The sequence below is a fragment of the Mus caroli genome, unplaced genomic scaffold (genome assembly GCF_978045245.1).
Source record: "Mus caroli unplaced genomic scaffold, Mus_caroli_1 scaffold_10, whole genome shotgun sequence".
NCBI lineage: Eukaryota > Metazoa > Chordata > Mammalia > Rodentia > Muridae > Mus > Mus caroli.
The window spans coordinates 125459908-125474170 of record NW_028227265.1 but is presented as its reverse complement, the minus strand read 5'-3'; positions in this window follow the sequence as shown (position 1 = coordinate 125474170).

Here is a 14263-nt window from a genome sequence, read left to right as displayed (position 1 = left end):
GCTTTAGGTCCGGCATGGTGATTCCACCAGAGGTTCTTTTATCCTTGAGAAGAGTTTTTGCTATCCTAGGTTTTTTGTTATTCCAGATGAATTTGCAGATTGCACTTTCTAATTCGTTGAAGAATTGAGTTGGAATTTTGATGGGGATTGCATTGAATCTGTAGATTGCTTTTGGCAAGATAGCCATTTTTACAATGTTGATCCTGCCAATCCATGAGCATGGGAGATCTTTCCATCTTCTGAGATCTTCTATAATTTCTTTCTTCAGAGACTTGAAGTTTTTATTATACAGATCTTTCACTTCCTTAGTTAGAGTCACGCCAAGATATTTTATATTATTTGTGACTATTGAGAAGGGTGTTGTTTCCCTAATTTCTTTCTCAGCCTGTTTATTCTTTGTGTAGAGAAAGGCCATTGATTTGTTTGAGTTAATTTTATATCCAGCTACTTCACCGAAGCTGTTTATCAGGCTTAGGAGTTCTCTGGTGGAATTTTTAGGGTCACTTAGATATACTATCATATCATCTGCAAAAAGTGATATTTTGACTTCATCTTTTCCAATTTGTATCCCTTTGATCTCCTTTTGTTGTCGAATTGCTCTGGCTAGGACTTCCAGTACAATGTTGAATAGGTATGGAGAAAGTGGACAGCCTTGTCTAGTCCCTGATTTTAGAGGGATTGCTTCAAGCTTCTCACCATTTACTTTGATGTTGGCTACTGGTTTGCTGTAGATTGCTTTTATCATGTTTAGGTATGGGCCTTGAATTCCTGATCTTTCCAAGACTTTTATCATGAATGGGTGTTGGATCTTGTCAAATGCTTTTTCCGCATCTAACGAGATGACCATGTGGTTTTTGTCTTTGAGTTTGTTTATATACTGGATTACGTTGATGGATTTCCGTATATTGAACCATCCCTGCATCCCTGGGATGAAACCTACTTGGTCAGGATGGATGATTGTTTTGATGTGTTCTTGGATTCGGTTAGCAAGAACTTTATTGAGGATTTTTGCATCAATATTCATAAGGGATATTGGTCTGAAGTTTTCTATCTTTGTTGGGTCTTTTTGTGGTTTAGGTATCAGAGTAATTGTGGCTTCATAGAATGAGTTGGGTAGAGTACCTTCTGTTTCTATTTTGTGGAATAGTTTGTGAAGAACTGGGATTAGATCTTCTTTGAAGGTCTGATAGAACTCTGCACTAAACCCATCTGGTCCTGGGCTTTTTTTAGTTGGGAGACTATTAATGACTGCTTCTATTTCTTTGGGGGATATAGGGCTGTTTAGATCATTAACCTGATCTTGATTCAACTTTGGTACCTGGTATCTGTCTAGGAACTTCTCCATTTCATCCAGGTTCTCCAGTTTTGTTGAGTATAGCCTTTGGTAGAAGGATCTGATGGTGTTTTGGATGTCTTCAGGATCTGTTGTTATGTCTCCTTTTTCATTTCTGATTTTGTTAATTAGGATGCTTTCCCTGTGCCCTCTAGTGAGTCTGGCTAAGGGTTTATCTATCTTGTTGATTTTCTCAAAGAACCAGCTCCTTGATTGGTTGATTCTTTGAATAGTTTTTCTTGTTTCCACTTGGTTGATTTCACCCCTGAGTTTGATTATTTCCTGCCGTCTACTCCTCTTGGGTGAATTTGCTTCCTTTTGTTCTAGTGCTTTTAGGTGTGTTGTCAAGCTGCTAATGTGTGCTCTCTCTAGTTTCCTTTTGGAGGCACTCAGAGCTATGAGTTTTCCTCTTAGAAATGCTTTCATTTCGTCCCATAAGTTTGGGTATGTTGTGGCTTCATTTTCATTGAACTCTAAAAAGTCCTTAATTTCTTTCTTTATTCCTTCCTTGACCAAGGTATCACTGAGAAGAGTGTTGTTCAGTTTCCACGTGAAGGTTGGCTTTCTATTATTTATTTTGTTATTGAAGATCAGCCTTAGTCCATGGTGATCTGATAGGATGCATGGGACAATTTCAATATTTTTGTATCTGTTGAGGCCTGCTTTGTGGCCAATTATGTGGTCAATTTTGGAGAAAGTACCATGAGGTGCAGAGAAGAAGGTATATCCTTTTGTTTTAGGATAGAATGTTCTGTAGATATCTGCCAGATCCATTTGATTCATAACTTCTGTTAGTTTCACTGTGTCCCTGTTTAGTTTCTGTTTCCACGATCTGTCCATTGGTGAAAGTGGTGTGTTAAAGTCTCCCACTATTATTGTATGAGGTGCAATGTGTGCTTTGAGATTTACTAAAGTTTCTTTAATGAATGTGGCTGCCTTTGTATTTGGAGCATAGACATTCAGGATTGATAGTTCCTCTTGGAGGATTTTACCTTTGATGAGTATGAAGTGTCCCTCCCTGTCTTTTTTAATGACTTTGGGTTGGAAGTCAATCTTATCAGATATTAGAATGGCTACTCCAGCTTGTTTCTTCATACCATTTGCTTGGAAAATTGTTTTCCAGCCTTTCATTCTGAGGTAGTGTCTATCTTTTTCTCTGAGATGAGTTTCCTGTAAGCAGCAAAATGTTGGGTCTTGTTTGTGTAGCCAGTTTGTTAGTCTATGTCTTTTTATCGGGGAGTTGAGTCCATTGATATTAAGAGATATAAAGGAAAAGTAATTGTTGTTTCCTGTTATTTTTGTTGTTAAAGTTGGCATTCTGTTCTTGTGGCTGACTTCTTTTAGGTTTGTTGAGGGATTACCTTCTTGTAGTTTCTAGGGCGTGGTTCCTGTCCTTGTATTGGTTTTTTTCTGTTATTATCCTTTGAAGGGCTGGATTCGTGGAGAGATAATGTGTGAATTTGGTTTTGTCGTGGAATACTTTGGTTTCTCCATCTATGTTAATTGAGAGTTTGGCTGGGTATAGTAGCCTGGGCTGGAATTTGTGTTCTTTTAGTGTCTGTATAACATCCGTCCAGGATCTTCTGGCTTTCATAGCCTCTGGTGAAAAATCTGGTGTAATTCTGATAGGCTTGCCTTTATATGTTACTTGGCCTTTTTCTCTTACTGCTTTTAGTATTCTATCTTTATTTAGAGCATTTGTTGTTCTGATTATTATGTGTCGGGAGGTATTTCTTTTCTGGTCCAGTCTATTTGGAGTTCTGTAGGCTTCTTGTATGTTCATGGGCATCTCTTTCTTTAGATTTGGGAAGTTTTCTTCTATAATTTTGTTGAAGATGTTTGCTGGTCCTTTGAGTTGAAAATCTTCATTCTCATCCACTCCTATTATCCGTAGGTTTGGTCTTCTCATTGTGTCCTGTATTTCTTGGATGTTTTGAGTTAGGATCTTTTTGCATTTTACATTTTCCTTGATTGTTGTGCCGATGTTCTCTATGGAATCTTCTGCACCTGAGATTCTCTCTTCCATCTCTTGTATTCTGTTGCTGATGCTGGTATCTATGGTTCCAGATTTCTTTCCTAGGGTTTCTATCTCCAGTGTTGCCTCATTTTGGGTTTTCTTTATTGTGTCTACTTCCCTTTTTTAGGTCTAGTATGGTTTTGTTCATTTCCCTCATCTGTTTGGATGTGTTTTCCTGTTTTTCATTAAGGACTTCTACCTGTTTGATTAGGTTATCCTGTTTTTCTTTAAGGATTTGTAACTCTTTAGCAGTGTTCTCCTGCAATTCTTTAAGGGATTTTTGTGCTTCCTCTTTATTGTCTTCTACCTGTTTACCAGTGTTCCTTTGTATTTCTTTAAGTGTGTTATTAAAGTTCTTCTTGAAGTCCTCTACCATCATCAGGAGATATGCTTTTAGATACGTGTCTAGCTTTTCCGGTGTGTTGGGGTGCCCTGGACTGGGTGAAGTGGGAGTGCTGGGTTCTGATGATGGTGAGTGGTCTTGGTTTCTGTTAGTAAGATTATTACGTTTACCTTTCGCCATCTGGTAATCTCTGGGGTTAGTTGTTGTCGTTGTCACTGTTTAAAGATTGGAGCAGAAGCTGTGTTCCACTCACCAGCAGTCTCAAAATCCTGTGGCGGGGGTCGTGGGTAGCTGGCAGGTGTCAGCCGACCCTGCGCTCTAGCTACACCGGTGCTGTTCCAGCCGGATGAGGCCTGTGGCCCTACTCAGGCCGGTTTCTGCTTCCCTAACTAATGCAGTCTCAGGTCCCTCACGCAATTGGATTGGAGCAGAAGCTGTGTTCCACTCACCAGAAGTCTTAAGATCCTGTGGCGGGTGTTGTGGGTAGCTGGCGAGTGTCAGCCAACTCTGCGCCCTAGCTACCCCGGTGCTTTTCTGACCGGAAGAGGGTTGTGGCCCTGCGTAGGCCGGATTTCTGCCTCCCCAACCAGAGCAGTCTCAGGTCCCGCGTGATTGGACTGGAGCAGAAGCTGTGTTCCACTCACCAGCAGTCTCAAAATCCTGTGGCGGGGGTCGTGGGTAGCTGGCGGGTGTCAGCCGACCCTGCACTCTAGCTACACAGGTGCTGTTCCAGCTGGATGAGGCCTGTGGCCCTACTCAGGCCGGTTTCTGCTTCCCTAACTAATGCAGTCTCAGGTCCCGCGCGCAATTGGATTGGAGCAGAAGCTGTGTTCCACTCACCTGAAGTCTTAAGATCCTGTGGCGGGTGTTGTGCGTAGCTGGCGAGTGTCCGCTGGTCTCTTCTTAATCACCGCTAATTTCTTAGCTCCAGCTAACCAGCATCATTAGTCCCAGTAATGCAAAGTTTTTGCTTTAGTAGTTCTGGTATCTTGTTAATCACAGCTGATTCTTCAGCCCCAGCTAACCAAAACTACAAAATCTTCACAATAAAAACAGCAATGGCCCTAAAGAGAGTCTTTAATTTTCCCCCTGAAATTTCACAAACCAGGCCTCCATCTTCTGCACTGTTCTCAGCATTATCTTCCAAGCTCCTACACAACATCTGACAGAGCTCTTAACAACGAATGGATCTTCAAGCCCAAAGTTCCAAAATCCTTCCACAGTCCTCCCCAAAACATGGTCAGGTTGTCACAGGAATACCCCATTCTGCTGGTACCAATTTATCTTAGTCAGGGTTTCTATTCCTGCACAAACATCATGACCAAGAAGCAAGTTGGGGAGGAAAGGTTTTATTTGGCTTACACTTACATACCAAAGGAAGTCAGGACTAGAACTCAGACAGGTCAGGGAGCAGGAGCTGATACAGAGGCCATGGAGGGATGTTCTTTACTGGCTTGCCTCCCCTGGCTTGCTCAGCCTACTCTCTTATAGAACCCAACACTACCAGCCCAGGGATGGTCCCACCCACAAGGGGCCTTTCCCCCTTGATCACTAATTGAGAAAAATGCCTTACAGTTGGATCTCATGGAGGCATTTCCTCAACTGAAGCTCCTTTCTCTGTGATAACTCCAGCTGTGTCAAGTTGACACACAAAACTAGCCAGTACAGATGGGGAGCGGTTGGGGGGAAGACCAGGAAGGGGTGAAGTCTAGACTGTAAAAAAGGATTAAAGAATTTTTTAACAAGTATTTGTGTGTGTATGTGTGTGTGTACAGGTCAGAGGATAGCTTATGGAAGGCAATTCTCTCCTTTCACCATGTGTGACTAGAGATCAAACTCAAGTTGTCAGGTTTGATAGCAATCTTCACTGAGCCATCTTGGTGGCATTCTAACATTGGCTATTTTAATCACTGATAGTATAAAATACATTGACACTGGGATATTCATATTGTCACACAAATAGCAGCTATCTATTTGCCTCCTCCCAGGTCCCAAGAAATGGAAAAATGGATCCTCTCTCTCTCTCTCTCTCTCTCTCTCTCTCTCTCTCTCTCTCTCTCTCTCTCTCTCTCTCTCTCTCTCCCTGATCTGGAAATTTTATGTCAAGGGAATTGTTACAAATCCACTAAAATTTGTTTTACTCAATTCTGAGAAAAAGTGCAAACGCAGATCTGTGAGATGGCTTGGTGGATAAAGGAACTTGCTGCCAGACCTTATGACCTAAGTTCAGTTCCCAGGAGCCATTCTGTGTAAGGAGAAAATGGACTTCCTCAAGATATTTTCTGACCTCATGTGCTTTCTGTGGCACATGTACAGAGTAAATAATTATATGTAATTTTTCAAATTTCATAAAGGTGAAACATAGCCCCCCTCAGATCACAGCTCTGAGCTTTGCATGCAGAAATCTCTCAAAGTTATCAGCTTTCCTTGCTGCTCTCCAAGTAGCTCCATCAGCTCTCCCAGAGATAGAAATCAAAAAATGCAGAAGCCAATGACTACATAAGAGACGCTCTGTTTGCACTTATATAGCAGCATTAGGGGTTGCATTGCACAAACTGGACAAATGGGAGCTCTGCTTCTCAAACAGGACAAAAAATATGTGCACTGACTTGTGCAATGTCCCAGGGTGGGGGGAGTGTAGGTGACATTAATAAACATCAACTTGACAGGTTCTAGAATCACCTAGGAAACAACCCCTGGAACACCTGTGTAGGATTACCTAGATTAGGTTGACGAAGGTGGGAAGATTTGTCTTAACTGGGCAGCAGAGAACATGAATATAATAAAAAAGAAGAAAGCAAACTGAGTGCCAGCATTTTTCTTGCAGTTTCTGGACTATGAGTACAACATGACCCCTGCTGCCCTGCCTTCCTCTCCATAATGCTTGTACCCTTGAACCATGAACCAAAGTTGCCCCTTCTCTTGCATTGCCTTGGTCAAGGTATTTTATCACCATGATGGAAAAGGCAACTAAGATAAGGAGGTTCTCCTTGAAGATTCTACCAGTTCTCTGAAGTCTATTCAGTCATCCAGAGATAGCTGTGAGTTAGAATTGTCAAATTTAGACTGTTGAAGCAGCCCCTGAGAGCAGATTCGGAGTGTCTGCATTCCAACTGGATGCAGCAGAAAAATAAAGTGTGTCCCATGAGTAGATCCCGGCCTTTTCAGCCTGTCTCAGTTTTATATAGGATGTGATCTTCTGTGCATGGCTTCTTTTATTGAACATCATGTTTACAAAGTTCATCTAGGGGTTGGCTAAATGTTTCAGAAGGTAAAGGCATGTTCCCTGTTTTAGGAAGTTCATAGCAAGGGAACAGTTATGAATCTGCAGCCATTTGTTTTGCTCAATTCAGATAAAAAGTGCAAAAAGGAAGACTGGGCATGATAGCACACACCTTTAATCCCAGCACTCAGGAGGTAGAGGCAGGCAGATTTCTAGGAGTTTGAGGCCAACCTTGTTTACAGAGTGAGTCCAGGACAGCCATGGCCACACAGAGAAACCCTATCTTGAAAAGCCAAAACCAAAAAATGTACAAAAAGGTGCCATTGAATTAGTTCACAGGGTAAAGGTACTTGCTGTCAAATCTGGTAATGAATTTGGTCCCTAGGGCCTACAAGGAGAGAATCCATTTCCACAAGTTGTCTTCTGACCTCCACACATTCCATGTGGCATACGCATAACACCAACAAATTAGTTGATCCATCAATTAAGACACATATAAAAACAAAGCTCACCCAAGTAATTTCTTTCTATGGTGGAAAAATATAGATTTGCTGATGGGTATTTTTTTTTTTCTTTTAGCACATTGAATAGGTTACCTCATTGCTTTCTCATCACCATGTTTTCTCAAGAGAAGTCAGCTTACTGTCGTTATAAAGTGTGGGCCTGTGTACCAGAGGCTTTCCACGGAGACCTCTGGGCTGGCCTGGTAAGAGACTTCCAGAGAAGGGAAGCAAGTGTGGGCAGAGAGGGGAAGTCTTTCCCGCTGCTTCTGCTGTTGCAGTTGGCTCTACCTTCATCTCTGCCTTGCCATTTGGTTACTCTGCACTGCCCTGAACTGAGTCAGGTCAGGCTGGGCTGACGAGAGGCTGACTAGCCAGTGAGGAGTGCAGCAGAGCTTCAGGCAGCACTTCGGTAGAGCAGATCTCTTCCCAAGTGTTACAGCTGTTAGAACAGAAGGCTCAGATGATGGAGTAGTTCTCGCACACCTTTAATTCCCTGGATGGATTTATATACAGTTTTGGGGGTGATTCAGGGTTCAACAGCAGGTACCTCTCATTAGCTTGGACTGAGAGCTTTGAGGAAACCTTATTTGCATGTGGGAAGGCTTGGTGCTGCTCCTATATAACTGATAGCCACGCACCTCTCCTGCGGGGCGGGTGGCCTTGGGGAGGGGGGGGCGGGGGGGGGGGCTGTGAAGGCAGTAACTTCAACAGGAGCCAGGGGCCCAGGAGACGTGATTGAACACCTTCTGTCCCATGCAGGTAGAAATCACCACCCACTGGGTTACTGGGGTTCCAGACCTTTGCTCGACTGGAGACCAGGCTGTCTGTGTGCAGCCCACCACTCCACAAGAAAGTATGAAAATATTTTTAAAATATATTTATTTATTTATGTGTTTGTATTCCATAGCATGCTTGTGGAAGTCAGAGGAAAAGTCATTTATTTCTTTCCAGCGCTTGAGTCCTAGGAATTGGGTTCAGGTTGTCAGGCTTGGCAGCAATGGCTTCGAGGTGTTTGGTCTTTTCATAGTCCCAAAGTTATACTTTGATAAAGACAATAACCTATAGGAAAATTTTCATGCATATGTAAGTGATTGTCCTCTGAGCCAAGCAACTACAATCTTGAGGAGTTCAGCATTACCTTCTTGAAAAAAGATCATCCCAGCAGGGCTCGTTGACTATTTACATCCCCCTATGGAGGCATAGAAAGGGTCATAGACCCTCACCTGAGTGCCCAGCTGCTCCCTACTTCCTGCAATATGCACCTCTGCCTTAATTGCAAGTCACTTGAAGGAGAGGCTAGGATATATAGGCTAGAGAAGAATGCAAAAGGCTCTATCTATCTACACTACTATAGGGAAGCCCTCAACTATGCTAAATAAAGGTTTTTGGAGTGAAGTCTGTTGGGGGTGGGGGGAATGCCCACACCCATAGTGTCACTGGGATCTTGGGGGGAAGCATAGATACTGCTTGTGTCTTGTGGTGGGAAGGAATTTCAGCAAAGGTACATGAAAGAATACTGTCTCCTACTGCTTTCAGAGAATCCTCAAAGCATCATGATAATGAATCAGCTGAGCATGCTCTTTCTGTTCACCATCTGGCCTGGACAGATGAGGTATTCACTTTGCTGGGCCAATGCTATAGAGATTCCTGTCAGCCTGTGGGATCTGCTGCTTGTTGACCATTCTATTTGTAGTCTACTTAGGATGCCATAGTAGCAAGCCATATCGCTTTGAGAGGTGCTATCTGAGGCTACATAGGTTGCCTTCAGAGCCACTGGAAAAGCTCCTGACCCTCTGGTATATTTCTCATATGATTCTAGTCCACATATCTCCCTGGACTTAATAGACTTCAGATATACTCAATTGAGCATCCAAGGAGAGCCTCTTTGTCTTGGTTAGTTTCCTGTTACTGTGATAAAATATTCAGCCAAAGGCAACTTAAGGCAGAAAGAGGTATTTTTGGCTTAGCATTTGAGGGTACAGATCATTGTGGTAGAGAAGACATGAAAGGCAGGAGCTTAGGGCAACTGGTTATATTTTATCCACAGTCAAGAAGATTAATGCTAGCAAACTGGATACGTAAACAGGACCCAGCATTTTGCTGCATACAGGAAATGCACCTCAGTAACAAAGACAGACACTACCTCAGAGTGAAAGGTTGGAAAACAATTTTCCAAGTAAATGGTCTCAAGAAACAAGCCTGGGTAGCCATTCTAATATCGAATAAAATCAACTTTCAACCAAAAGTTATCAAAAAAGATAAGGAAGGACACTTCATACTGATCAAAGGAAAAATCTACCAGGATGAACTCTCAGTTCTGAACATCTACGTTCCAAATGTAAAGGCACACACATTCATAAAAGAATCTTAACTAAAGCTCAAAGCACACATTGCACCCCACCCAATAATAGTGGGAGACTTCAACATCCCACTTTCAGCAATGGACAGATCCTGGAAACAGAAAATAAACAGAGACACAGTGAAACTAAAAGAAGTTATGAACCAAGTGGATCTAACAGATATTTATAAAGCATTTCATTCTAAAGCAAAAGAATATACCTTCTTCTCAGCACCTTATGGTACCTTCTCCAAAACTGACCATATAACAAAGTAGGCCTCAACAGATACAAGAAGATTGAAATAATCCAGTGCACCCTATCAAATCACCATGGACTAAGGCTGGCCTTAAATACCAAGAAAAACAATGGAAAGCCCACATACACATGGAAACTGAACAATGCTCTACTCAATGATAACTTGGTCAAGGAAGAAATAAAGAAAGAAATTAAAGGCTTTTTAGAATTCAATGAAAATAAAAACACATCATACCAAAACTTACGGGACACAATGAGGCAAGAGGAACACTCATAGCGCTGAGTGCCTCCAAAAAGAAACTAGAGAGAACTTACACTAGCAGCTTGACAGCTCACCTGAAAGCTCTAGAACAAAAAGAAGCAAATACACCCAAGATGGCAGGAAATAACCAAACTCAAGGCTGAAATCAACCAAATAGAAAAAAAAAAAAAGAACTATATGAAGAATCAACAAAACCAGGAGCTGGTTCTTTGAGAAAATCAACAGGATAGATAAACCCTTTGCCAGACTAACCAAAGGGCACAGAGACAGTATCCAAATTAATAAAATCAGAATTGAAAAGGGAGATATAACAATGAAATATATCTTGAAATAATTATTCTGTGTGTTGAATATTAACAGTTGAAAATATTAAAGTTATGTTCTACAAAAAAAAAAAGATACAAGAAGATTGAAATAATACCGTGCATTCTATCAAATCACCATGGACTAAGGCTTGACTTCAATAATAACAAAACAAAAGAAAGCTCACATACTTATAGAAACTGAACAACTCTTTGCTCAATGATAACTTGTTCAGGGAAGAGGTAAAGAAAGAAATTAAAGACTTTCTGGAATTCAGCGAAAATGATGACACAGCATGTCCAACTAATGGGACACAAGGAAAGCAGTGCTAAGAGGAAGCATTAAGTGCCTTCATAAAGAAGTTGGAGAGACCCCATATTAGTAACCTAACAACATACCCGAAAGCTCTAGAACAAAAAAGGAGCAAACATACCCAAAAGGAGTAGAAGGGAGGAAATAGTCAAATTCAGAGCTGAAATCAACCAGTTAGAAATAAAAGAACAATACAAAGAATCAACGAAACCAAGAGCTGGTTCTTTGAGAAAATCAACAAGATATATAAGCCCTTAGTCAAACTAAAGGGCAAAGAGACAGTATCCAAATTCACCAAATCCAAAATGAAAAAAGGAGACATAACAACAGCAACTGAGGAAATTCAAAATATCATCATATATTACTACATAAGCCTATACTCAACAAAACTGGAAAACCTAGATGAAATGGATGATTTTCTAGAGAGATACCACATACCAAAGTTAAATCGAGATCAGGTAAACTATCTAAACAGTCCCTAACCCCTAAGGAAATAGGGGCAATCATTACAAACATCCCAACCAAAAAAGGCACAGGACCACATGGGTTTAGTGCATAATTCTACCAGACCTTCAAAGAAGAACTAATATTAATATGCTTCAAACTATTCTCCAAAACAGAAACAAAAGGAACACTACCTAACTCATTGTACTAAGTTACTCTGATACCTAAACCACACAAAGACCCAGCAAAGAAAGAGAACTTCAGGACAATTTCACTTATGAATATCAATGCAAAATACTCCATAAAATTCTCCCAAACTGAATCCAAGAACACATCAAAACCATTATTCATCATGATCAAGTAGGCTTCATCCCAGGGATACAGGGATGATTCAATATACAAAAATCCATCAACATAATCTACTATATAAACAAACCCAAAAAATTTACATGATCATCTCATTAGATGCTGAAAAAAACCTTTGACAAAATACAACACCCTTCATTTTAAAAAGTCTTAGATCAGAAATTTATGGCACACACCTAAACATAATAAAAGCAATACACAGCAAACTAACTGCCAACATCAAATTAAGTTGAGAGACACTTGAAGCAAGTGCACTAAAATCAGAGACAAGACAAGGCTTCCCACTCTCTCCCTATCTATTCAATATAGTACTTGAAGTTCTAGATACAGCAATAAGACAACAAAAAAAAAAAGATCAAGGGAATACAAATTGGAAAAGCAGAAACCAAAGTATCACTATTCACAGAGGATATGATAATATACATAAGAAACCCCAAAAATTCCACCAGAGAACTCCTACAGCTGACAAACAACTTCAGCAAAGTGGCTGCATATAAAATTAACTCGAACAAATCAGTAACCTCCTTTATACAAATGATAAATGGGCTGAGAAAGAAATTAGGGAAACAATACACTTCACAGTAGCCACGAATAATATAAAATATCTTGGTGTAACTCTAACCAAGCAAGTGAAAGATCTGTATGACAAGAACTTCAATTCCCTGAAGAAAGAAATCAAAGGCCATCTCAAGATAGATCTCCCATGTTCATGGATTGGTAGAATTAACATGGTGAAAATGGCCATCTTATCAAAAAAGCAATCTACATATTTAATGCAAACCCCATGAAAATTCCAATATAACCCTTCACAGACATGGAAAGAACAATTCTAAATTTCATATGGAAAAACAAAAACCCAGAATAGCCAGAAGAATTCTCAACAGTAAAAGAACTTCTGAGGGAATCACCATCCCTGACCTAAATGTGTACTACAGAGCAATAGTGGTTTAAAAACTGCATGGTATTGGTACAGAGACAGGCAGGTGAATCAATGAAATAGATTGAATAAATCAAAGACTCAGAAATAAACCCATACACATATGGACACTTGATCCTTGACAAAGAAGCCAAAACCATACATTGAAAAAAAAAAAGAAAGCATTTTCAAAAATGGTGCTCATCTAACTGGTGATTTGTATGTAGAAGAATGAAAATAGAACCATATTTATCACCTTGCATAAAGCCCAAGTGGATCAAGGACCTCCACATAAAGCCAGATACACTGAATCTTATAATCAAATGCATTGGCACAGGGGAAAGTTTCCTGAACAGAACACCAATGGCTCAGGCTCTAAGATCAACAGTTAATAAATGGGACCTGATGAAACTGAAAAGTTTCTGTAAGACAAAGGCCACTCTCAATAGGACAAAACAACCTACAAATTAAGAAAAGATCTTCACTAACCATAAAGCCAATAGAGGGCTAATATCCAAAATATATAAGGAACTCAAGAAGTTAAACTCAAAAATAATTAACCAATTTAAAAATGGGTACAAAGCTAAACAGAATTCTCAATAGAGGAATCTCCTATGGCAGAGATGCACTTACAGAAATGTTCAACATCCTTAACTATCAGGAAAATGCAAATTAAAATGAACCAGAGATTTCGCCTTATATCAATCAGAATGGCTAAGACCAAAAATTCAAGTGACAGCACATGCTGATGAAGATGTGGAGAAAGAGGAGCACTCCTCCATTACTGGTGGGATTGCAAACTGATGCAACCACTCTGGTAATCAATCTGGTGCTTCCTTAGGAGATTAGAAATAGTTCTACCTGCAGATCCAGCTATTCTGCTCCTGAGCATATACCCAAAGGATGCTCCCCCACATCACAAAGACACATGCTCCATTATGGTCACAGCCACCTTATTCATAATAGCCAGAAACTGGAAGCAACCCAGATGTCCCTCATTCAAAGAACGGATGCAGAAAATGTGGTTCATTTACACAATGGAATACCATTCTGCTATTAAAGATGAGGACATCAAGAATTTTGCAGGTGAGTAGATGGAACTAGAAAATATCCTGAGTGAGGTAACCCAGACCCAAAAGGACATGTGTAGTATGCACTCACTAATAACTGGATACTAACCAAAACGTACAGCATACCTATGATACAACCCACAGACCATAAGAAGTTTAACAAGAAGGAAGGTCCAAGTGAGGATGCTTCAATCTCGTTTATAAGGGGAAACAAAATAAACAATCATGATAGGCAGGGGGAAGGAGGGAACTGGGTGAGAGGGGAAAGGAGCAGGATCAGGTATGAGGGGAAACAGAAGAGAAGCCCAGAAGGCCAAAAGAATGAATATAAATATGCAGCTTCGGGGTGTTGGGGACAGTCTCTAGAAATTCCCAGAGACCTGGGGTGTGAGAGGCTCCCAGGACTCAATGGGAATGACCTTAGCCAAAATGCCCAACAGTGGGGAGAGAGAACCTGAAGAGATCACCTCTAGTAGATAGACAGGCCCCCCAAGTAGAGTGATGGCACCACCATCCACCTACCTTCAAAATTTTGGGCCCAGAACTGTTTCTGTCTAAAGGAAATTTGGGGACAAAA